Raw genomic sequence first — 24,843 nt, 5'->3', positions numbered from 1 at the left:
ATTAATATCAATTAGACTGGACACCCTTTGTACCAGAGTCAATACTATATTGCTTAATTTGGAGAAGATAGAGTCAGTTGTCAAATTAAGCCTGATTAACAGAGTACTTTTAAACCAGTTGGTGAATACGTTACTGAGGCAAGGATAGTGTTTGAATTTTATTAATAGCTCTTAGCAGACATTTGCAGCAGATAATTCTTAGAAATTTAGTAGCAGCTTAATCCCTACCAGCATAATCATGTTTTGAACACACTGGGAAGGAACAAGGAAGTGAATATAATTCTTACAGAGCTGCCGTATGCTGACCAAGCCTCTTTCTGTGCTGTGTGATTCCATATAGGGGTACACCCAGTGATTTTCATCAGGATATCTTGTAGTTCAGTCAATATCATGGTGAGTGAAATACCACGTGCTCTGCCTGCTTTGATATGCGATATTACGAGTGAGCAGTCAATCTACAAAATTAAGCCAGCAGCTGGTCAATCAACAGTCAGCATTCCTCTGATCTACGGAAGGGAATGTGACACATACATAGAGGGTGTGTGAATGCCTGAATGAAGTGTGTGGGATTCATCGCTTTCCCACACACTGTTCACAATACCTGATTTATTATTTTCCCCAAAACATTTAATTCAACAAGTTTAAACAAACAACTTTACGAGTTTGCATTAGACTGTCCAGTTCTGATAAAAAGTCATCAACCCGTTACATTAAGTCCCCTTTTCTCTCTCCCACAGATGCCGCCCGACCTGCTGAGGATTTTCAATATTATCTGTTCTTATTTAGAGTTACAGTATCTGCTTTTTTCTTATTATCTTCATTGTTCCTTGTGGATTCTATGCCTGTTGGGAATTACCAGCTTCCCCCTGCTGCACTTCAGGTGAAGTTTACAAAACCGTTCCTCTCCCTCTCGCAGATCCCTAGAGCGGAGAGGTGTTCCCTCAGAGGAGTGAAACACCTCTCCTGAAACAAAATAAACAAAGGCAATTGCGCACATAAAGCAAAAACTGAGAAAAGGAATTGCAATTGTTCTGGGTGGTGTACAACACGCATTTGGCCTTTTTATGCCACTGGACAAGACGAGTGTTGTTGAGTCATGAATTCTAGGAGTGAGACACAATGATGATAAATTAACAGCCTCTGCAGCCTTTCTGGGGATGTCCCTCCTTCGCCCTGGCAGGAGGGAACACTGCAAAGGCATCACCACTTAAAATTGCAGTGGGCATGACCGAGAACTGACGTGCATGTGTAAAGATGAACTCTGGCCCCTTTGGACTGATGTTCCTGCCTCTTACTGAAGAAAGCAGATTAAAATTGTGGATGTCAGGATTCTAACAATGCCAGTGCAGAGTTTGAAGTATTTCATTCATTACAAAGCTGAATTAAGTGCAGTCTTACACACCAATGATTTCTTGTTTCACTCCTATTTATCTCAGCATGAAAACAAATACACAAGCAGCACAAAATCTACTTGTGATACACTCTTCAGATTCAGATCCCTTCTAGTGTAACATCTAGCATTTTGGGGATTGTATCACTAAGAGCTAACCAATGGAACCTAACTACACATTCATGTGACCTATCCATGTCTTTTGCTCTCCCCCACTGGCACAAATTATCTTTATCTGTTGTTTCCCATTCTCTGTACTTTGAGTCACTCTCCACTCTGAATGATTTCTTCTCTGGTTAATCCAGTCAGTTGTTGCTTCACTTCCTGGGACAGCCTTGGTCCACTGGCACCAAAAGCAGGCAAGAATGCAAGTTACCTATTGTACCTCGCTCCCACATATACGGTTCCATTGAAGTCTACTAAACCAAATGTGCACGGGTGAGTAAACTAGTAGAAAACATTCTACCAGGGACTTAGTCAACTTTCTCCCCTACTCCCAACAATTATTCGAGTTTTTGTACCGTAATTAATGCCAAAGCTAAGTGGATATATTCTGTCCATGTTACAAATAATTTAATTTTGTTCTGAACCTTTGTTCTGAACTGTCTTGAACCTTTCATAGAACATAGAACAGTACAGCACAGAACAGGCCCTTCGGCCCACAACGTTGTGCCGACATAGCTATTCCCTCCTGCCTATAGAATGCCCATATCCCTCTATTTTCCTCTCATTTCATGTGCCCTTCCAAGCCCTTCTTGAAAGCCCCCAATGAGTCTGCCTCCACCACCCTATCAGGCAATGCATTCCAGGCATCCACCACTCTCAGTAAAAAATGTATCCCTCACGTTTGTTCTGAACCTACCCCCTCTCAACTTAAATGCATGCCCTCTGGTATTGGATCGCTCAATAAAGGGAAAAAGATATTGGCTGTCCACCCTATCTATGCCCCTCATAATGTCATAAACATATGCCCCTCCAATAGATCACCCCTCAGCCTACGCTGCTCCAGAGAAAAGAGCCCAAGTTTGTCCAGCCTCTTCTGATAGCATATGCCCTCTAATCCAGGCAGTATCCTAGTAAACCTCCTCTGCACACTTTCTAAAGCCTCGACATCCTTCTTATAGTGAGGTGACCAGAATTGCACGCCTAAATGCGGCCTAACCCGTTTTCTTTCACGTTGCAACTGTAATCAATCAGGGGAATTTGAAATACCTACCACGACCCTGGTTTGACCCAAGTCAACTTGTATTATCAAACTTTTGATCCACACACAGAAATCTGGCTACCCAGTGTCAAACAATTTCCTTTGCCAACTCTTGACTCCAGGTTAGTTATGCCGTGAGTATCTGCAACTTCAGTCGTCCATAAAATGAGGCAATAAATCCCCAGTGTTTTTTGCATTTATCATTTACAGAGAAGTATTCCCCACTGTCAAATAGAAAGTCTATTATATTGACTCTGAATTGATTGAACGCTTCAACATTTACATTGCCCGTCCAGTAAATCCAACAGGGAATGGTGTTAATCCTGTCAGTTTGTGCTAAATCTAAAATGGGTTGCCAGTGGCAAAACCAACTGTCCTAAATAACCTCCAAGAAACAAATCTTGTGTTGGTTTCTGCCACTTAATGTGTCTGTGAGGTACGTTTGTAAAAGATGAAACCTGCCCTACATCTTTTAAGGGGCGATGCTTCATTGGCTGAGCAATGCTTTACGAGTGGCTCATTGATACCCTTGAATGAGTGAGATTTTGCAAACCAGTCTTGCACATTCTGTGTAAGATGTAAGCAGTAGCGCCTGACCTCCAGCTGCTTTTATCATCCCTTCAACGGCACCAAATGGGTCTCAGGGCAATTTATAAGAGCTGAAAGAATCATGGCCTATTTTTTGACAGACAGCACGTAGATGATTAATCAAGTTTGAAATTAAGGTCTGGAATTTCAGAAAGTGTGCTGCTGGTGGAAGAGGAGGGGGGAGTGCAGGTGGGTGTGAAAAGGAATATGTTGGAGGTAAACAAGGATGATTGGTAAAGAGCAAGTATTAAAAGCTCTTTTCTGGTTTAGTAGGAAGTTTCTGAAATTTTAATGAAGTGTCGATAATCTTTGAAGCAGCAGTATAGTGGCCATTGGGGAAAAGTTCACACTGAGTGAAACAACACTGATAAGCAAAAACTTCAGAGTCAGGAGCTGTCTCATCTGAAGGACTGAAATAACCCTGGGTATACGGATACTCCCCCAGTATTTCAGGCTATTATTTAGCTAGGAATCGGATTGCAGCTTAAGTTCAACAGGTCCGTTAACACAAAAAGAATTTACTGTTTTAGAAGTGGGTGAGAAGAAAACAGAAAACCTATTCCTTTTCAGGTACTGCAGGCATGCTTTGCATTATCAGTATTCACTGTTTTATTTTAGAGTTGGAGCAGTTTTTACATCTCCAATAGAATAAAAATCCTCTTTGTCCAGCATCCACATATTAAATGAAGCTGAGCAGTCTTAGCTCAATTCTTATTGGCTGGGTCCAAAGCACCAAACTTTAATTTTATTCAATTGGCCATGCAGTGTCTTGATCGGGAGATGGAAGATATCTCACTGGTGCCTTGGTATTCTCCGAAACTTCTACGTTGCACCATATTCAACCTGATGATGTTTCCATCGGAATGAAGTACTGAATACTTTTGATTCGTCTATATTTGTCTTTTTTTTAAATCCTCAACCATAAGTAATTATCACCTCTCTTTTCAAGTAATTTGTCTTTTTATTATGAGTTTCTTCTGGCAATTAATGCATGGATGCATTCATTAATTTAGGAAATGAAATGGTATGTTTTTTTATTTAATCATAATATCGATGGCATAAAAGTTCTCCTTTTTCAAAGAACAAAACAAAAGCTTACATTTATATAGCACCATGTACATTCTCAGGCAGGTGCAATGAGTAATTAGAAAGACAAATGAAATGTTAGAAGTTATTGCAAAAGAAATGGTATATAAAAGTAGAGAAGGCTTGTTACAACTATAAAGGGTCTTTGTGAGATGGCCTGGATTACTGCACAAGAGTTTAGTCTCCCGATGGAAGGAGGGGCTGTAGTATGAGACCACATGGCTGTCACATGACAGTAACAACACTGACCCCTCTGGTCGGAGGACAGCATTGCTTATCGTATCGGAAGTGACACCACTGTCAATCAAGGTTTGGCTCCACCCCACCCATCAGGTGTGGGCATCGGGATTGGCCTTGGAGAGCACCTTTGTTCCTGAACCTGCCTGATCATTGGCCTCAGTAAACAGCTTTGTCCTTGATCTCCAATCTATTGGCCTGTCTAAATTACCTGGCCGGGCTGCACCCAGCACTATAAAGAATGATGCACGGGCCTGGTTCTTTCTCTTTTGACTGCCCCAGGAATAGTGAGACAACGCTGTAGAGACCACTGGTAGGAGTGTGCACCACCATGTGGTTTGGGAGTGTCTCAGTCAGACTCCAGGGAGTGTTAGGGCCAATGCTTGTTTGGGTCAAGGTGTTCAGGCATTGAAGTGTTTATCCCTTGATAAGCTGTACCTGGTTTATTGCGTGTTAGTGTGTGTGTCCGTGCATCCTCGTGATTTCCCCCTCACGTTCGCGGTCTCCTCTGTGTGTGTGCGAGTGTGCATTCGTTCCCATTCATTTTGTCCCTGCGTTTGCCTTTGTGATTAAACTATTTTTAAGATCCAAAGATTGTGTCCAGAGTCCTCCATCGTTAAGACCGTAAGAACCTTTTCACGCAATAGGGGCATACTTGCGTTAGAGGCAGTTCGGAGAAGGTTCTCTAGTTTGATTCATGGAATAAGGGGATTGCATGATAAGGAAAGATTGAGCAGTTTAGGCCCATACTCATTGGAGTTCAGAAGACTGAGCAGTGAATTGACTGCAACATAAGACTCAGAGAAGGCTGGGCAGGATTATGTTAAGAGGATAATTTCCCTTGTGTGCAAGTCTCAAACTCAGCAGCATAGTTTCAGAATAAGGGGTCACTTACTTAGGACAGAGACGAGAAGGAATTTATTCTCTCTGAAGGATGTTTACCTTAGGAATGTTCTACCCCAGAGAAATGTGTCGGTTGAATCAGTGGATATATTTAAGGCTGAGATAGAAACACTGCAGGTTTTTTTATCTAAAAGGAAGTCATAAGTTATGAAGAACTGATTGGGAATTAGGATGGCAAGCCAGATACAAGTGGCCAGATAGCCTACTCATGATCCTACTTCCTTTGCTCTGAAGTTTTACTAATAACATTGAAAAGGCACTTGGACAGGTACATGTATAGGAGAGGTTTAGAGAGAGATGGGCCAATTGTGGGCAAATGAGATGAGCTCAGATGGGAATCTTGGTCAACGTGGACCAGTTGAGCCAAAGGACCCGTTTCCATGCTGTAAGACTCTATGGCTCGAAGTGTGATAGCAGAAGGTCTAACAGGGAAAAAAGTTCCAAACCAAATAACTGAAACACTGTATGCGGCAGATAGTACGGCTAGTCCAAAGCTCCAGCAACCCGAGTTCAGTGCTGATGCTGATCGTGGGTCCTGTCTGTGCAGAGTTTGCGAGTTCTCTCCCTGACTGTGTGGGTTTCCTCTGGGGGGTGCTCTTTCCTCCCACAGTGCAATGTCGTGCTACTGTAAATTACTTCTTTGTGTAGGTTAATGGCAAAAAGTCTCAAAGCGGAGTTGACGGGCATTTGCGAGAGAAAAACTTGCAGAGTTGTAGGGAAATAAGGAAAGGGTGGATGAGATTAATAGGGTTGTTCCCTGGGGAGCTGGCGTGGATCCAATGGGCCGAAGAGCCTCCTGCATTGTTATAGGTAAATTAGTAAATTGGTTTATTATTGTCACATGTAACACAGTACAGTGGAAAACTTTGTTTTGCATGCCATCCATACAAATCATTTCATCACATCAGTGCATTGAGGTAGTGCAAGGGAAACTGAATAACAGGATGCAGAATAAACTGTTACAGTTAGAGAGTACAGTGCAGGTAGACAGTGAGGTGCAAGGTAGATTGTGAGGTCAAGGGTCAATTTTATTCCTACAAGCAGACCGTTTAATCGTCTTATGACAATAGGATAGAAGCTGTCCTTGAGCCTGGTGGTACGTGCTTTCAGGCTTTTGTATCTTCTGCCCGATGGGAGAGGGGAGAATGTTCGGGGGGGGGGGGGGGAGGTCTTTGATTATGCTGGCTGCTTTACTGAGACAGTGAGAAGTGTGGACAGAGTCCACAGAGGGGAGGCTAGTTTCCATGATGCGCTGAGCTGTGTCCACAGCTCACTGCAGTTTCTTGCCGTCTCAGGCAGAGCAGTCGCCGTACCAAGCCATGATACATCTGGATAGGATGTTTTCTATGGTGCATCTTTAAAAAAATTGGTGAGGGTCAATGGGAACATGCCTAATTTCTTTAGCCTCCTGAGGAAACAGAGGTGCTGGGCCATGAATTATGTGCGGTTGGACTAGAAGAGGCTGTTGGTGATGTTCACTCCCAGAAACTTGAAGCTCTCGACCCTCTCTACATTTAGAATAAAAGAGTTAACAAGGATAAAAGCTCTTACCTACAGATATACTTCCTATCACAAAACCTTGCTTCCCATTGACATTCTTTTGTCATACAATTAACTTTTCCGCTTTGCATTCCAGTGTCCGTATTTCTGACGGGAGTTGCCTATTGCAACCTGTTACGCTGCAATTACACCCTCCTGCCAATGGCGGCCCTGTTGCGCGTCAATTTGACAGCCCCCAGTCCCTCAGCATGCACTGCAGGTGACCTCCACACAAACCAAATCCACAGTCCTGCTTGCCAAACTACTGCTAAGATGTGTTATTTAACCATAAATAATGAGAATCCAAAATCGAAGTGTTACATAAAACCGAGCATAGAACGACTGTGAGCTCACACCCTGCATATAGCAACACGCCAACTTAGCCAATATCGTAGGTGGATACAGACTTTCAATTTGCTACTTATCCATTGCAACACTCCCACGCATATACATCTCCCTGCCCCGCGTTAAGATTTCTCTTTCACTTAAAGCGTTCTAGAACACGTCTCGGAAATTACTGGAAAGTGATGATGTATTTTGTTGTTCCAGCTCTTACCAGAAAGGCACATTGAATCACATGTGCAAGTCTCCCCTGGACAGCAAGTTGGTTGACGTATCATTGGCGTATTTTTCTTTTATGACTCATTGGTATTTAATGGCTGTTGTTTATTATTGTTACATCTGATACCATGTGGCATTTAAATAACATCCGGTTTTTTTGCATCCCCGGGGAAGACTTCTCAGAAAATTAAATTATTTTCAATGTTATATATAACTGGCAGCAAACAGACCTGGTCGTCGATGCTGTTGCGTTGGGTAATTATTTTTTTCTCCTGGTTGTAGCGAGGTCCGAACGAGTTTTGTTTGACATGCCTCGGCAGAGGAGTAAGTTAGCAGCGATAACCAGCGAAGTACGAGGCACAGCAAGCAATGCAAATAACACGACATCGTCCAGCCGCTGCAAGCATAATTATATACACTTGTGTATCATTCAGTGCAAGCTCGTCTCCCTTTAAGCTGAATGCCGCTCACTTTAAACTGCAACACTTAAAAATAACGCTCTCTTAAAAAAAATGCATAAACTTCCTCCGCGGTGACATGCTGTAAGTGCAAGTCGGGTGTTGGATTAGAATGAAGTGTGTCAGGCCTGCATCTCGTTGCATCGTGGAGATAGCAAAAAATAAACCTGGAACAAAATCAAAAAGGCGATCTTAGTGTACCGCAGGCTGAATTTTGCTTTTCTAACCTTGCGGTGTTAATATGAGAGAATTGCAAGCTTTATCACGTGGTTCTACCCTTTCCACCAATCAACCCCCCCTCCCTCCCGACAAGTTTCCATCGAGGACTCAATGTCACATGATAATGGACATGATATAATCAAGTTACGAAACAACGCAAAACACATACTCGTGGGGCAGAAACACGTTGAAGCGGTGCAATTCGCTCCATCTGGCCAGATCAAGCGCTTGAAGTCTCGTCACTTGCAGAGTGACTCTCCGTTCGTGCCTCCAACCAGTCCTTTACCCCTTCTCTGCCGGTTATATTCCTCTACAGACACTGTGTATGGGATGGATGTTCACCGCGGTCCGATTTAGCGTTGCTTCACCTGCTGTCAATATCAATTTCCACCTCGTGTGAGCTGTCGAAGAGTCTCTTCAATAAATTTAAATCCGCATCTTGTTGCGAAAAGTCGCAGAACTAGACGGCTCGGAAACGTAAGTAACCGCTTTTAAACAGAAATGCAACAACCGGTTTAAATCTACCCTGTGAACCCAACATTTATAATAATATGTAACCTTGTGGGGTCTGAGATGAGGGAATGTTGCAATTTTTGCTAAGCCGGCTCGGTGCCTCCTGACGCAGATAGCAAATCAAGGACAAAGTGGTGTTAATCTATGGCAACTTTCTTTCGATACCTCCCTGCAAGCGACTAGGGTTATTATTCATGGGGAAAGTGTTTATTAGCTGCACATTGCGTCATGTTTTAGCTGCCGACCGTGGTTGATTGCCACATGGCTGATGTTACAGAGTGTTTCACTTCATGTCCGCATTCCAGCTAATGTTGCGCAGATAAAATTCAGACTGGAGGTAAACATGGGTGCTGACGCTCTGTTGACATGGTCCAAATCCAAAACACAAGCAGCACCACAGTGCCCGCCCCTTCCCCTTCCAGTTGTGCGTGCTTTTTGTTGTTAAAATCTGTTCACTAGTCTGGTAACCTGTGTTTGTATTAACTTACTGGCTTTAGATGTGCCGATATTCCTCTCCCTCCCCAAAGAACACGATGTAAACAGAAATAATAAAGACGTCACCATGGTCCGGCTAGGTACAGTGAGCAGCACCTGACGCGCGTTGGAGGCCAGCGTGAACGCGCGGGGCGGGGAGCGCGCCCATGACGATGTTTAGTTTTGCAGCCCAAGCCTCTTGCAAAGTTTGATTTTCTTGCCCCTTTTGCAAAGAGCATTGCCACCTCTCGCCTTGGGGGTTTTAATGCAACATTATATCCAAGTCTTAAGACTGGGAAGAGGGAAATAAACAGTCGCGGGGGCGCGCTTGCGGATGATGCGCAACTGCAGCTGCGCGACCCGTGCTCGCCCCCGTGAACGCGCACGGCTGGGGAAGAGGATGCTGCGTTCGCGTGAGGTTTGAAGAAGATTTCTTTGCGTGCGAAGGAGCGGAAAGAAGACCTTTTAAAAATCGTCAGTGTTACAATTTGTTAGTTTCTGGGTTACATTGCATTGGCTACAATGTCTTCTGCAAAGTAACCAAGTACTTCCAGAGCTGTCTCAACCCTCTGACGGATGTGACTTGTTTCCATGTCTCTGTGACGCAGCAACCTTTTAACTTTTCTGATAACATCACTGCTTCTTTCCCTCCATCCTGAAAATTCTCTGACAGACAACCCCCAGAGCACGCAGGTAAATAGAAATGCACCACGGCAGTGATATTAAAATAGCAATCTTAAAGTTGCAAAATTATTTGGATATTATTTAGAGTTGCGTTAAAGCTTGCTTTGTAACTTAATTTGTTAGCTGCTGAATCATTCTATTTTTACTTGTAGGTGTTGGAGTTTTGAGAGTCGTTGTGACTTAATGGTATAAAAGCAATGATTTTTTAAAGGAGGGTTGTTTATGTCTTTTGCAGGTGAATAATAATTCTCTTGATTGGGGGGGGGTGGTAAATGAGGTTTGTTTACATCCAGACCCGTTCCCGAGGAAAAGGGAGACGGGTGCGCGCCGGGCTGCGCGCGTGCACGCAACTATTTACATTGGAAACAGAGGAACTTAGGGAGCAGAATGGAGGCCCGTTGTGTGCGTAATAAATGTCCTGGGGCGGTGCGCTAGCTGTTATCAGCTGGTGATAAAGTTTGCCATTCGGAAGCCCCTTTGCCCTTGGGAAGCGCCTTCTAGATATTTGCCCTCTGTGGGGATCTGAGAGGGTGGTAGAGGCACGGGGATTAAAACTGTTTGACTCATCCCGGTTTATTTCCCGTCACGATCCTGATGCATTTCGCGTCAGTGCCTCCGACTGTATCAGGACTCGGGGAAGTGATACCAGTAACTGGAATTTCCAGTGAAGTCACCCAACTTCTCCCGGTTTGCAAAATCAAACAAAAACGGTGGTTGCCGAGTGACTACCCTGCTGACAGCCTGGCATTCAACTCCCGGACTTCTCTCCCCAACCTTTTAGCTCTTCAAACCAGTAAACTGTTTGAAGGGAGGCGGGGAAATTATATTCGGGGCGAAGATGAGTTCAGTTTCGGGGATTAGTTGTTGATGTCAACTGGACCTTGTAGTCTGGTTTTAATCTGATTCCCTTTTAGATGTAGATTTGGGTTTATTCACGTTGAGGTGCGGCTTGAAATTGGGTCTGAGATTTAATGTTGGCTACTTGATTTTTTTAAAATGCACCTACGTGCACAAGAGCTTTATTTGTAAAAGTGTGTGATGGAGGCATTTTTGAATGTGTACGACCATGTATATTTTACTTGATGTGCGCTTTTATTCCAAGTACTTTGAGTGATCTGATTTATGTTATCGCAACACTTTAGAGCCGGGTGCGCAGCAGGCGAGACCAGAGGCATTCAGCTGCGTTGTGCCGGGATCTGCGTGTTATGCAGATAACATCCCAATTCTCAACTGCGTAGCTAGGTGTTTGGAGACGGTGTGAGTGGCGGCATGTTGTGATGCAAATGGGTGTGCATCTAAAACGACAGTCAAAATATTCTCTTGTCCCTTTTCAAAATTGGTGGCTCCTTTGACCACCCGAGGTTCTGTGGATCCTTGCATACAACCTGAATCCCAGAATGGTTAGAATGCCTCTAAATCCTTCTCCAAAAACAGTAACTGTATTTCTACTTGCAGATTAAAAATGCAAACAAGATGAATTTTCTCCCTGTATAATGTGGAGAAGCAGTGGATCAATTTTACTTTGTAAAGTATCTTCTCTGGAAGAGAACAGGGACCATTCCTTCATTTTGGCCTCTGCTTTCCCCCCCCCCCCCCCCCCCAGAGCTGACTTGGTGATGCTCAGTTCAGCCTTGTGCTGCGTCACATCATCCACCGACCATTTTTGTTTGTATAATCTCATGCAGAAATGGGCTGATTTTCTTCTGCGCCTGGGAGTCTGAAATCGAACAGGAAATATTGGGTGTCATCTGCCGAGCTTGAGCAGACAGGCAGAGAGGAGTCAGCCAGCAGACTGCATCAAACTTCATTGTAATTAAAGGACACAGCCCTGGTATTGCCCCGTGCTTCCAATGCTGATTTGAGTTCCTGGATGTTTCCGACCCAGGCTTTTGTTGCTATGTATGACTTGTAGGGGTTAGAACCTCAAGACGTTGTCATCTGGTAGATGTGCGCTCTATCGCACTTCAAAGATTAAGTGGGTGGGGTGAGTGGTTGATGACCTGGGAGTCGAGATGTACCACAAGCAGAAGGGCATATGGATTTCCACGGAAGATGGTGAAGTGAGGTGGCAAAGGAGCTGGGGATGGTGACATGGGGGTGGGTTGCAAGAGGATCCTGTGCTGGAACATATAGAAGGTGGTTACAGAGGTGGGGGTGTGACTATCTCCATGTTTTGTGCGGGAGATGTTGAATGAGGATAGGGCTGATGGTGCTGGAGTATGTGAATGGTGGGTGGGATCTCCAAGTGAGCAGGGCAAAACACTGAAATTCCTCTTGAGTTCTAAAGCAGTTGTATTGATCTGACCCATTGGACCATATGAGATGGGGATGAGGTGTGTCATCCAGTGGAAGTGAGTGGAGCTGAGGATGGTGGTGGTACATGCGAGGGAGAGGCTGAATGCAAGTGGAAGGAAAGTGATGTAATTCCGGTGAACAGACGATTGCTGACTTTGGCTTGGGTGGTCTTGAGGTGAGTGGGAGAGAAAGGTGGAGATGAGAGAGGGACTTCAACTATCAAGGCGTTTGGTGAGGTCACTGAGGAAGCTTTTCCTTTTGAGGGGCAGATGATCGGAGGGGTGTGTTTAGAGGAGGGAAAGGAGCCAAGAAGTGAGGGTCTTAAATTGTATTGTGAAGCATTCGGCACTGCCGAGTACATACTGAAGGCGTATGTCTCTTTTGATTCGGTCTAGCTGGTTGGTGAGTTCTGTTCTTTTATAATGCCTACTTCAGTTTAACAGAATGTTGAGGATTGCGTATCTTGAAGCAGAAGGGTTACGGTAATCCTACATTTTGTTTCTATGGATGTGCTGGTGGGATGGTTTTGCATCACTTGATATTGGAGTAACCTCGACCAGAAGGTGCATTGGATTGAGAGGCGTACTGGTCCATATTTGGCATCGGAGTTAATTGCAGATCAGATTGATGGGTGGAAAACTTCTTATTTCATGGTATGGATGAGCTGAGAGGTTTATCCCTGTTGCAAGTAGACCTGTTTTGCATGCTCATGTTGAAGAAATGCCCACACTCTGCCAAGGTACAAAAAGAGATGACAGTGCAGGAAATGCAGTTAAGCTGTTTGTTCAGGGCTGGGGGAGGTTTATTCTGCACTCGTCAGTTTCTTAATGGTGTTGGCAGGCACCAAAAATGACCAAGATTACCATTACTAACCTTGTCATTATCTGCCCATCAGGGGATGACTTCAAAAAAAACACCTCTGAAGGTTCAGTGGGTTGTTAAGAAACAGCCAACATTCTAAGATTGCTTTTCCGAAGTCATGAGTTCTGTCTGGTTGTCTTTCATTACTTGACCCTGCGCAAACCAGTACACTGAGGTTAGTTGACAATGTTTTCTCAGTTCTTGAATGCTTCCTTCCTTTTTTGAATCAAGCTGCTGCCTGCCCTCTCCTCCCCTTCCTGAACTGCGAGACCTGTACTGAACGCGGCAGTGACGCAGCTCAGAGAGCTGCTGCCTCAGCTCTTGTGACCCAGGTTCAATCCTGACCTCCGGTACTGTTTGTGTGGGGTTTGCATGTTCTCTCTGTGACTCTGCATTTTGTGTCCAGCTTCAGAAAGACAAGTTGGTAGGTTACCAACTGCAAATTGTCCCTGGTTTTGTAGATAAGGGGAAGAAACTGGGGGGTGGAGTTGATGGGATGGGGGAGAATAAAATGATGTAAATAAATGTTTGGTGGTCAGCATAGACTCTGAAGTGCCTGTTCCTGTGGTGTCTGATGTTGACGACATTAGATTGGCTGAATCTACTTTGGAGCTTGGCCCTGCTGAAGGAGGAAGGGGATGACGTGAGCAGCGTTCATTTTTAGTGTTGAGTTAATGAGCAGTGGTGAGTAATGCTTGCTTTCTAGTGTAGTAAATGAAGTCAGCAGGTATCATCAGTTGGGGAAGCAGTGACCTAGCTGATCTGCTATTCAGTCCATGCATCATGTTTTGCAGGGAAGGTGGGTGGGGAAACTTGTGCACTTCCTTGAATATCCATTCCCCAAATCTCCCTAATCGGTGTACCTATTAACACTTAGTTCCTGCTTCTTTCAGTGGATAATTCTAGAGAAATTGGAAGAATCATTGGATTATTCCACAGGCTAGACTTGAATTACTTAATCATTTTCAATGCTGGCAGTGTGCCTTGGTTGGTGACTTAGCTGGTAAATGTTCTGCTCCATAAACACTTCTGAATCCAATTATGTACCAGATTGGATCCCTGTTTCACCCTGAACAAAATAAAAACAGGAAATGCTGGGAATGCTCAGCAGGTTGGATCATGTCACCGGGGAGGAGAATGGTTAACGTGTTGGGTCGATGCGACTTCAAAAATATCCTTCCTCTCTCTTTTTACCCTCGATGATAGAGCAGAGAAGGCAGTGGGGTGGAGAGAGAGCAAAGGGACCTGTGGGAGTATGGACACTGAATGAAGCAAGTTGGGAACTGTGAAATGAATTGACCACAGCCAAGGTGCTGGGTATGATTGGAGGGAGCTGTTATGTCATTAGCAGCTCTTGCTCCAGATTGAAACTTGCTGACTCCTGTCAAAGTGTGTGTTTGATTTTTTTTTGATGCCCCACAAGCTAGGCCTGTTAATTTTGTTCTGTCCTGAAGGCAGATCGATGACCTTGATGGCTTGGCTTTGTGAGTATCCCACACATGCCTGTTGATTCAGCATGTAAGAGCTGGAATTGATGAGGGTGGACTGGTAGGAAACAATGTGAAGAGTAATAATTCAGCATGTTTTTATGGCATGGGAGGGGTGTATCCCCCTCCCCCCTTACGGCATGGGAGGCAACTGGTGCACCAGAAGGAAACCCACGCAGATACAGCTAGAACATGTGAACTCTGCACAGACAGCACCAGAGGTTGGTACTCACCCCAGTTCACTGGACTGAGGCAGCAAGACTACCTGCTGTGGCATTGTCTGTGTCCCATTGTGGATAGAACCAATGGAACTTCTGAGAACGAGAGCAATTAATGTCTTTGTACTATCATGAATATACTTCATGAGCAAAATGCAAGGAACCACATCTGTAGCAGCTGGTGTTTATATTTTGAAGTGTATGGTGAACCTCTCTGGCACACTGTGCCTAAATCAGCCCTCTGGAACTGAATGTTTCCGATGTCTGTTTCCAGCTTGGCTTCTGAAATCTAGTCAATCCTTGCTGATCAAAGCACGAGCTTGGGGATTAAATCCAATGGAGAAATGAGATAAATGTTCATGCAAAAGTTGTTTTTGTTGAGCTGTTCGTAAGAGGGCCACACTGACACTCTTCAATCACCTTTCATCATATTTTTATTCTTTCTATTTGATATTGGGCTTAAACTTCCCATCTTTAATATTTTCCTTTAATTGAAATTAAGTACATTATTGCTGCGGCAGAAACCATCTTTACTTTTTGTGCTTTGTTATTTAGGTTCTCCTCAACTCCAGGTCCGGAGGAGCTTGCATTACTGCACACATACTCGTCGCGGTTCATCTCCAGCTTGTGTGCCTTACTGATCCTGGAAGCTACCAGTCGTGTTTCCCTGTCATCGGTTCATGTGGAACCAGACCGATCTCCCCTCGTGTTCTTGTATTATTGATACTTGTCCAGAACTGCAAGGGTTAATTTTCTTTTGCAAGCATGACGTCCTTCGCTTTGACATCCTAGTCCTTGATGTTAAGGGGGAGTGGGAAGAAGAGGCTGGACTAGTTGGTTACTTTCACATCACAACCCTTGCTTCTGTTTGCTTTACTCGGACACATTCTTAGAAGCAGGTCTGCTATCGCTTTATCTGCTTCCTCCATATAATGCTCTACAATGTGGCGCATGTATTGGCTCAATTTGCATTCTTCAGTGTAAAGCGAAAGGGTTTCCTCTCTGCACTGATGTATTTATAATCATAGTTCAGCAGTTGACCTTCATTTGCGGAAGAACCTGTCAAATTTGTACTTGGCTTGCTTTGACTTGACTCTTAACCCTTTCCTAAATGAGATTGGGATAGGAAAGAAGTGAATTCCAAATGAAAATATTATAGTGCATGTTTTAAGACATCAGATTGTGTCGGCTTCAAACTTAGGAACTGGAAGCAGAATAGATCTGACAGTCCCTTGTATGTGCTTTCCCATTCAGGATGGTAGATAGTCTTGCACCTTGTCCATATTCCTGCCTTGTCACCATATCTTTTCATTTTCTTAATGTACATAAGTCTATTGACCTCCATTTGGTATTGAGTGCACATCAACAGTTCTCTGGGATAGAGAATGGGCAATCTTTCTGCAACAATGGGCCATCGCAGTTCTCTGTGTCTCTTGCACAGACTGTAGTGTTATTAATTTCAGATTTCCATTGTTGTGCCCTACAAGTCCAGCAAGTGTCCTCCTCCTTTTGCACTTCCTCAAGAAGGAGCAGTTGCGATCAGTGAGCCTTTGCCCCCTCTCAGCCAGCAGCACCCATCTGTACCATTTCAGTTCCTTGTATTTACTGCACCCTACCACGGATTCCCTTTTTCTCTTCAACTCTGCAATGTAAAAGCTCTTGTTTTTCTTTAAACTTCTCCCACATCCAATGAGAGTTTGACCTGAAGCATCAACTATTTCTCTCTTCATAGATACTGCCTTACCCACTGATCATTTTCTGTATGTGTATCCACTTGAATATTTTCTACTGTGACTTCTGAATATTAAATAGGGTTTCTGAATCGTGCCGGATGAGAAACATTCAATTTTGGTCTAGCGTTGCCTTGAGTTTGTGCTGCACAGACTGGGGATCCTAAATGGTACTTGTGTTGGAAATTATCTTGACATGGACTTAAGGTGCATGGTGTCGAATCTTTGACGGGCAGTTTTAGTGTAGTCAAGCTGTAGTCACATGTTGACCCTCAGAGTTGGTGTACTTCACAGCAATCCTGACTGTTATAGAAGTGTTCTGGTAAACAGCCCATGATGAATGAGAAACTAGAAGCAAGCTTTCCTTGGGTTTGGAAGCAACATCTGCAGCTGCTTCATAGAGAGATGCACACGAGTTGAATTTAGCTGCTGCCGCGATAAAGGCTCTGACATTGTAATTTTTGGATTCTAAAAATGACCTCTGGAGCTGCCAGGTTTTCCTAGAAAAACTCAAGGACATTATGTGTATTTCCTTCAAAAAAAAATCTTTATTTTGACTGAAAGCAGACACTTAATCCTGAGATTAAGATAACAGCTGCTTATGTTGCCACATGCACTTTTTTTTGGTATGGTCTTGGCTGTTCAGCAACTGCAGACATTGGGGGGGGGGGGGGGGAGAAGAAATGCCTTTACTCATCCTTCACTTTATAAATAGTACACATTTGACTATAGTCATGGACCAGATACTCAGGCTGGTGGTTCTGATTATTATTTCTCCCCCCTGTATACGTGTCCCTTTGTCTCAAATTCACAGCTAGATTGTTCATTTGCATAATATTAAACTGCTTAAAGTTTCATGCCATACCTATTGTAATAAAGTAAAATTTAATTGCATAATGAACAATTTGTCTTCCTATGTCAGTTGCTGAAGGAGCCTGTGGAATGGAAGAGACTGAGATTCAGCCTAATGACAGAGGGGTGTTTGTGCTTCTCCTGAGAAGTGTAGGGGTTTTAGCCTTGAAGCAGAGTTGGAGGAGAACATCATTCTACCTTCAAATTGATGTGAGTGTGGACTTGGAATATTGCAAGGAGTTCAGGGCCCCCATTTTCTGCAGTCAGAAAGGAGTGGAGATGCTGGAAAGCCTTGTCATGTGCATGGGATGTCTGCCATTTGAACCCCAGAATTTCCAGAAACATTAGGTGCCAATAGAAACACTGTCAAAGTTGCAGGAGGAATGGAGTTACTGGAAATGGTGGAATTCCATACTAAGCTGGAAGGTCCAACATAACCAGGTACAAGATGAGGTGCTGGACCTCAAACTTGTGTTGGCTCTCCATCACAAAGTTGCAGTGGGCTGGAGACTTTGCGATCAGTATTGAGGGGCTCCAAGTGGCCCCTGCAGAATGAACACTGGTGCTCCTTGAAGCAATTGCCCAGTCAGTGTCTTAGTTTCTCCAGTGTAAGGGAGACTTCATTGTGAACACTGAATGCAGTACATTAGATTGGAAGAAGTAAAGTGAATTGCTGCTTCACTTGGAAAGACTCCATCTCTGGATGGTGAGGAGGGAAGAGGTGGAAAAATGGGTATTACACCTCCCCTACATTGTTGGAAGGGTGGTTATTGGTATGGACATAAGAGCAAACCAAGGGAGTTGCAAAAGAAACCCAGAGAGATGAAGTTCTTTTTCTCTCTCTCTCTTTTCTCCCCCCCCCCCCCCCCCCCCCAAGAATTGGGGAAGAGAATGCTGGAAGCAGAAGATGGTGGACTATGCAGGTGCTGGTTGAATGGGGAAGGATGATCCATTGAATGCAGAGGCTGGTGCAGTGAAAGGTTGGGACTTTGGCAACTCTATCCTTGGTTTGTACAAGAGGACAAGGGATAAGAGAAGTGTGGGGAAATGCAGCCACATTCTCTGTGCTCGAGTAGAGGGAAAGCTGGTTTGGGAAGAAGACACATCAGTAGCACCTCCGTGGAAGGTGTCTGACAGCCCTGCATTTTTTTTTTAACAACTTAATATTCCTTGTATTCTCACTCTCCAACTGGCCTCAATTCATAGTTTTGTTTGTTCTTTATTCCTACAGCCCAGTGAGTCTTCTCTGTTAATTTGAAGAATCTTCAAATTACTGGAGAAGATTCTTAGAGACAGGATTTATGGGCATTTGGAGAAGCATAGGCTGATTAGGGACAGTCAGCATGGCTTTGTGAGGGGCAGGTTGTGCCTCACAAGCCTGATAGAATTCTTTGAGGATGTGACAAAGCACATTGAAGGTTGAGCAGTGGATGTGGTGTACATGGATTTCAATAAGGCATGTGATAAGGTTCCTCATGGAAGGCTCATTCAGAAAGTCAGGAGGCATGGGATCTAGGGAAACCTGGCTGAGTGGATTCAGAATCTGCTCACCCATAGAAGACAGGGTGGCTGAAGACGGAGCATTTTGTTGACTGGATGTCGTTGATCAGTGGTGTTCCACAGGGATCTGTGTGGAGGAACAGAGGGATCTTAGGGTCCATGTCCATAGATCCCTCAAGGTTGCCCTGCAGGTTGATATGGTTGTTAAGAAGGCATGTGGTGTGTTGGCCTTCATTAGTTGGGGTATTGAGTTCAAGAGCTGCCAGGTGATGTTGCAGCTTTATAAAACTCTGGTTAGACCACACTTGGAGTATTGTGTTCAGTTCTGGTCACCTCATTATAGAAAGGATGTGGAAGCTTTAGAGAGGGTGCAGAGGGGATTTACCAGGATGCTGTCTGGATTGGAGAGCATGTCTCGTGAGGATAGGTTGAGTGAGTTAGGGCTTTTCTCTTTGGAGAGGAGGAGGATGAGAGGTGACTTGGTAGAGGTGTACAAGATGATAAGAGGCATAGATCGAGTAGACAGAGACTTTTTCCCAGGGTGAAAATGGCTCACCTGGGGGCATAATTTTAAGGTGATTGGAAGAAGGTAAAGGGGGGATGTAAGGGGCAAGTTTTTTCTTACCACAGAGTGGTGGGTGTCTGGAACGCACTGCCGGCTGAGGTTGTGGAGGCAGATATGAGGGACATTTAAGAGACTTAGCCACGTGAATGATAGAAAAATGGAGGGGTATGTGGGAGGGGAGGGTTAGATAAATCTCAGAAGAATAAAATGTCAGCACAACATTGTGGGCTGAAGGGCCGGTACTGTGCTGTAATGTTCTCGTTTTAACTGTCCCCATTGACTTGATGATCTGTGCAACTTGTCCTCATCAACAGTTTTTCCCCTTAGAGAGAGTGTGTATCCTCCTCCCCACCTTCCTTCTTCTCTCCCCCCCCCCCCCCCCCCCCCAACTCCTGCAACTCAAAATGGAAATCTCTTCCCCACTTCTGGCAAGATCTTCAGCTGCCTTGGTTTCTATGAGCACCGTTCCATTCAACATGAGAAACTTGGTTGAAATGAATGGAGAAGAATTACAGGAAAGGAAGGTTCAAAACATTGGGAAGGGTTGTAAAGATAACTCTCGGTTCTGAAGACTCATTACAACATGGGAGTATATGTGTGATTGTTCAAGAGAATTACTGGAATATTATAAATATGTGCTGTGAAGTGATAACATAGCAGTTGCCATAGCCAACTGACTTTTAACATAGGGTGGGATACTTAATGCTCCTGATTACAACTTTATCAGGGTAAATATGGGTTCAGTGTGCTTGGAGGATTCCATTAATCACTATTAACCAAGAATTCCCAGTGGGGTTGTGATGGAACAATTAGTGATGGTTTTCAGGGCTAGGAATAGTGCACTGCTTATTCTACACACCCACTTGCCAGAAGTGGGGAAGAGATGCTGAAAGCAGAGGGGTGTGGACTATGCAGGTGGTAGGGATAGAATCGTGAAGGATGATCTATTTCACAGCGTGGAGATAACCCAGAGGCAGCTGTCCAGGTAGAAATATTTGCATGGGTGTTAAATAGCAAAACAGACATTATTCAGCAAAAATCATCTGTCTGGTGTAAATGTACAAGGAGTTCAGAGATATTGGATCTGTGATGTTGGGAGGCTTTTTACTAATCCCGGATTGAAATTGTGGGTTGATGCATTCCAGGAGCAAAATACAGTAGACCTCAGAAATCCAAAATGAGAGGTGAGGTAAGGGATTCTGATGAAATGCTGATCATTTGAAACATTTTAACTGTTTCTGTCTTCACAGATGCTGCCCGATCTGCTGAGTCTTTCCTTGATTTCTTTAGTCTAACTGAGGAATCGCCTTAGAAATATTTGAATTGCTACTTAACACAAGGAAGGAATTTGAAGTTTCTCAGTCGCAGGAGGTGACTTGAAGAAAAAAAAATGAGGAAATAAGTAGAACCTAAGCTGGTTTCAAGTGAAAGTATAAATTAGTTTAAGGTAAGTGGGCTGCTTGAATTAAGACAAAGGCTATATTCAGTGCAATGAAAAGATTTGGTGGAAGTTAACTGGGCATATTGGTGGTGGGAAAATAAGAGTAAAAGAAACTGCAGAAGGTACATATTTAACTGACTAGTTAAATGAAACTGCCCACTGTGGTGTCCTGGGGCAGAGATCGATCACCAATCACCTTTTCATTCTGCATCCCTGGAGAGTTTCCTCCCGATGCAGTATACTTTCACAGTGGTGGTCTAACAGCTAAGCCAATCACTTGGTCTTCATCAGCAGAATCTGGCTTTTTGCCTGGGCCTAGTAATGACAGAATTTTTTTGATGTAGGAGGCAGCTGTTTAGTCAGTCAACGGCTACCTAGCCTAATCCCACCCTTCAACATAGCCTGTGGCCCTGTAGGATCCTCGCATACTGAAGCACTTACACCACTGAGGTGGGCAAAAGTTGCGTGGCGGTCTGGATGAGAAGGTGAAGGTACCACTGAAGCATTGGCTAACAGCTTGCTGGTGATTGGTGTCACTTGAAAGTATCGTTGACAATTTCTTCTCGAGCTTTGAGAATAGCTGATCTTCTGCCAGAGCAAGTGATTGGCCTGGCCGTTAGACTACCATTGTGAACGAGGTACACTGCATCAGGAGGAATCTCTCCAGGGATGCAGAATGAAGGAAGTTGGTTGGTGATCGATCTCTGCCCCAGGACGAGACAGTGGGAAGCTTCATTTAAATTGTCAGTTTACGTACCTTCTGCCTTTTATCTTGTCACCACTGAAGGTTGTGGAGGCCAAGTTAGTTGGTGTATTTAAAGCAGATTGATGGGTTAAGGAGAGAAAGTGGGAGAATGGGGTTGAAAGGAATAAAATATCTACCATAATTGAATGACAGAACAGACTTGATGGGCTCAGTAATCTAATGCTGCTGCTTTATCTTATGGTCACGTCTGATTTGTAATTGGCTGAGTTGCTTTAGGGTTTTTGTGGATGGGACATTTTACTTTGGATGCCATGGTGGAGCAGCTTGGAATTGAGATACACTTTGGGGTGAATTTGAGCTGCTTCATGTCTTGGGTAGAGAAACGATGCTGATGCTTGGTGTCAGTGCTTTGGGTAAGTATGTTGGAAGTCTTCCTCTGCTCATCGGTGACTGCTGGCTTCAAGTGGTTGAGAAAACTCATTGGAGTTGCTTTCAGTATTGAACTTGAGAAAAGTGAGATGCTGCAATATTTATTTCTTGTCGCGAGAGGGTGTCCTTGTAGGCTGGCTCACTGACGACCTCCAGTGGTACAATACTGCTGCTGCAGTTTGGACAGGCAAAGTCACGTCTGTCGGACAGACTGCTCTTGCGTAATGCAGCATTAAGTTTGGAAATCCACAAAATTGCTTTGTCTTCTAGTGGCCATTCCACATCCACAATGAGCCAGGATTGATGTTTTTAATAACTTTATTTTATTGGAATTGTCTTATTAAAGTATGGTCTAGAAAGACATTGCCATTATTTATTGGATTAAAATCTGCTCCCCCCGGCGATGGAATACAAGTAGCTGGTCATTTTGTGGCATAATTTTTGAGACAGTTTCACAAGCTTAGATCTTGGTTGGGTAGTTGGAAGCCACACCAAGAAGCGAGGAGAACCAGCTTGTGGCGGCTACTAAAGATTTGGGAGGTTGCTTGCAAATTGGACATGGATCTAGGCTCCATTGTTTTGGTCATGTTGCAGGAGCAAATTGTTGGCTACCAAACCCCTGAAAATGTCCTGCACTTCTCGAAGAGGTTGATGCAGAGTTGTACATTGAACTTTGCATTGAGGTCTTAATTTCTGCTGCCCACGGTATGGAGAATGGGCCGGATTACTAAATGCCAGGGTTGGGATGGAACTGGTGGGATTGAATCTGTTTCTCTGCTTCATGTGGGGAATGAAGCACCATGGGGGGAGGGGGGCAGTGGGAGAATGGGGGCTGGGGCAAATTAAGAGCAGGGTATTATTTTCTGGACTTGCTTGCCTTGTAAATCTGGCCCAGACAGGCAGCAGCTGGAGCCTAGATTTGGAAAGGGAGCTACTTGGAGTTTTGAGCAGTAAATTTAAGTTGTATAATAAAATCACTGAGTTTTGTTCTGTCATTGGCTTCTCCTGCAACAGCCATCTTAAACCTTCACTCGTCAGAAGTGTCACGTGTATGGATTAATGCGCACAAATGATTCTTGAACCCATTGACGACAAGGTTAATTGCCAAATGTTTAAAATATTACATCTTATTGTTTTCTGCACAAAATGATTTTAATGTGTTGATTTTTCCAATGCAGACTATTTCCTTTGACACTCAAAGCACGAACCACGAACTGGAGTGGTTTAGGTAGCAACCACTGGCCGGTTAGCTCCTGTGATCATGGAGCTGTTTTGATGCTGTCTGGTCTTGATGATGCTACAGTTTGCATTGACATATGAAGACTTGTATTCCAGCAATTCCCAAAAGTTGTTTCTAATATAAAAACAGCAAGAAAGGTCTCAAGCTGAAGGCTGTGGGCAGAAGAGAAACTGGGCTTAACCTTGTGAAATAATTAGCAGCTTTCTTGAGCATGGGATTTCAAAGAATTAAAGGACAGTTTCCTGTAAGAAATGTCTTGAATTCCAATAGGACACAATTATTCAGTGAATAAAGGAATGAGAATAAAGCTATACAAGGCCAAGTCATCCTTGTTTTAATTTTTTTTCATGTTCCATCTTCTTCCCTTTTGATGCATGTAAATTGCAGAGCTTTGTTTTGTGTTAATGGGAATCTGAGCCAGTTGTGGCTAAATTAATAAATGGGGCCTTGAGTGGCAAAGTCTGGTTTTGGTTGCTATCTTCTCATGACTGTTTCAAGTCACTGAGCACCTGAGAATTTTCTGTTGGTGATTTCTTGTATGGTACACAACCAGATTGACCCAGTTGTCAAGATGTGTTGAGGTTATGTTTTTCTACTTAATGAAGCAGAAACAAAAAACCCTTAGCTCAATATGGACTAAGGAGATCTTTACACTTCAGTTCCAGTTCTCGCACTCAAAATGAGCTGAGATTTTTGGCTCCATCAGCCTTTGGAGTATGGGTTGGGCCATGAAAGAGATCCAGATGGATTTACGATTCTATAGTGAGTGTGTTTGATTTCTAACAGAATTAAAAATGGATTAATGGTTATCTATGATGTGTACTTTGGCCCTTTCTGGAGGCTCTTACTGCAATAGAAATGTAATCATAAAGTGCACTGATTATTGTGAGAATTTGTGTGGGTGTCTGTGTGCTTTGAAAAAGGTACGGGCAACTGCTCTATTACAGGGGGTTGTGTTCCTAGGAAACTGGCTGTACCATTTTTATTCCTCACCCCCCCATAACACAAAGCTATGTAATCTGCACATGTGCCAAGAAATACAAGCTGAAAATTGCTTCTTTTTCACCAAAACCTGTAAGATTTGGATTTTATTTGCTCTTGGGTAGTGATTTGCAAATTCTGTAAGGGCAACTTTACATGACCCAAATGGCACTGACGTGGGGGTCGTGTGTGTTGGGCAACTTTCTGCTCATGTTGGCAGTAGGTATATGCAAATAGACATTCACTGGCATATTGTTAGATCCAAACAAGAATTTTAAATCTTCAAACTGTATCTTAAGATTTTGTTTGGAAGTGTAACAAATTAAAAGTGGTAGCATTGACCCCTTGTGTGCCATAAAGTAAATGAAGAACAAGTTCTTCAGATGCTTGTTTGTCCAGAAGCAGGCATAAATATGGTTGAGAGCTTGATTAAACATCACCCAGAATTACTCTCCTAATACCTTCTGCTGGAGCTAAACTGCTTAAAGAGAGCTACTCAATTTGGGACCTGAGTCTCTTGTACATAAACATGGCCATTTTCTAATGGCCTTGAAACTCAACTGGCAAATGTTTGGCTGCACCTTGACATGGGAGTGTTAATTTGCACCACCTTCTGGGTGGTGATAGTTGAATGGAAATGGCAGGCCCTTCAAGGTAAAGCTGTTTTGTAGTCGTGGAGCAC

General features: G+C 43.8%; 2 long non-coding RNA genes across 2 annotated transcripts; both read left to right on the top strand.

Annotated features, from left to right (window-relative positions):
- The first annotated feature begins 8,340 nt into the window (after positions 1-8,340).
- LOC127580513 (uncharacterized) lies at positions 8,341-24,522 on the top strand. The gene is made up of 3 exons (XR_007957829.1): positions 8,341-8,662; positions 20,615-20,811; positions 23,119-24,522. It is a non-coding gene; the product is annotated as an uncharacterized LOC127580513 (long non-coding RNA).
- Positions 8,681-15,704, top strand: LOC127580515 (uncharacterized). Its single transcript, XR_007957834.1, has 3 exons — positions 8,681-9,865; positions 13,047-13,187; positions 15,273-15,704. It is a non-coding gene; the product is annotated as an uncharacterized LOC127580515 (long non-coding RNA).
- Positions 24,523-24,843: the final 321 nt, after the last annotated feature.

The sequence above is a fragment of the Pristis pectinata genome, chromosome 19 (assembly GCF_009764475.1).
Source record: "Pristis pectinata isolate sPriPec2 chromosome 19, sPriPec2.1.pri, whole genome shotgun sequence".
Classification (NCBI taxonomy): Eukaryota; Metazoa; Chordata; class Chondrichthyes; order Rhinopristiformes; family Pristidae; genus Pristis; species Pristis pectinata.
Note: the sequence above shows the minus strand (reverse complement) of the source record. Positions and strands in the feature narration are given on the sequence as shown.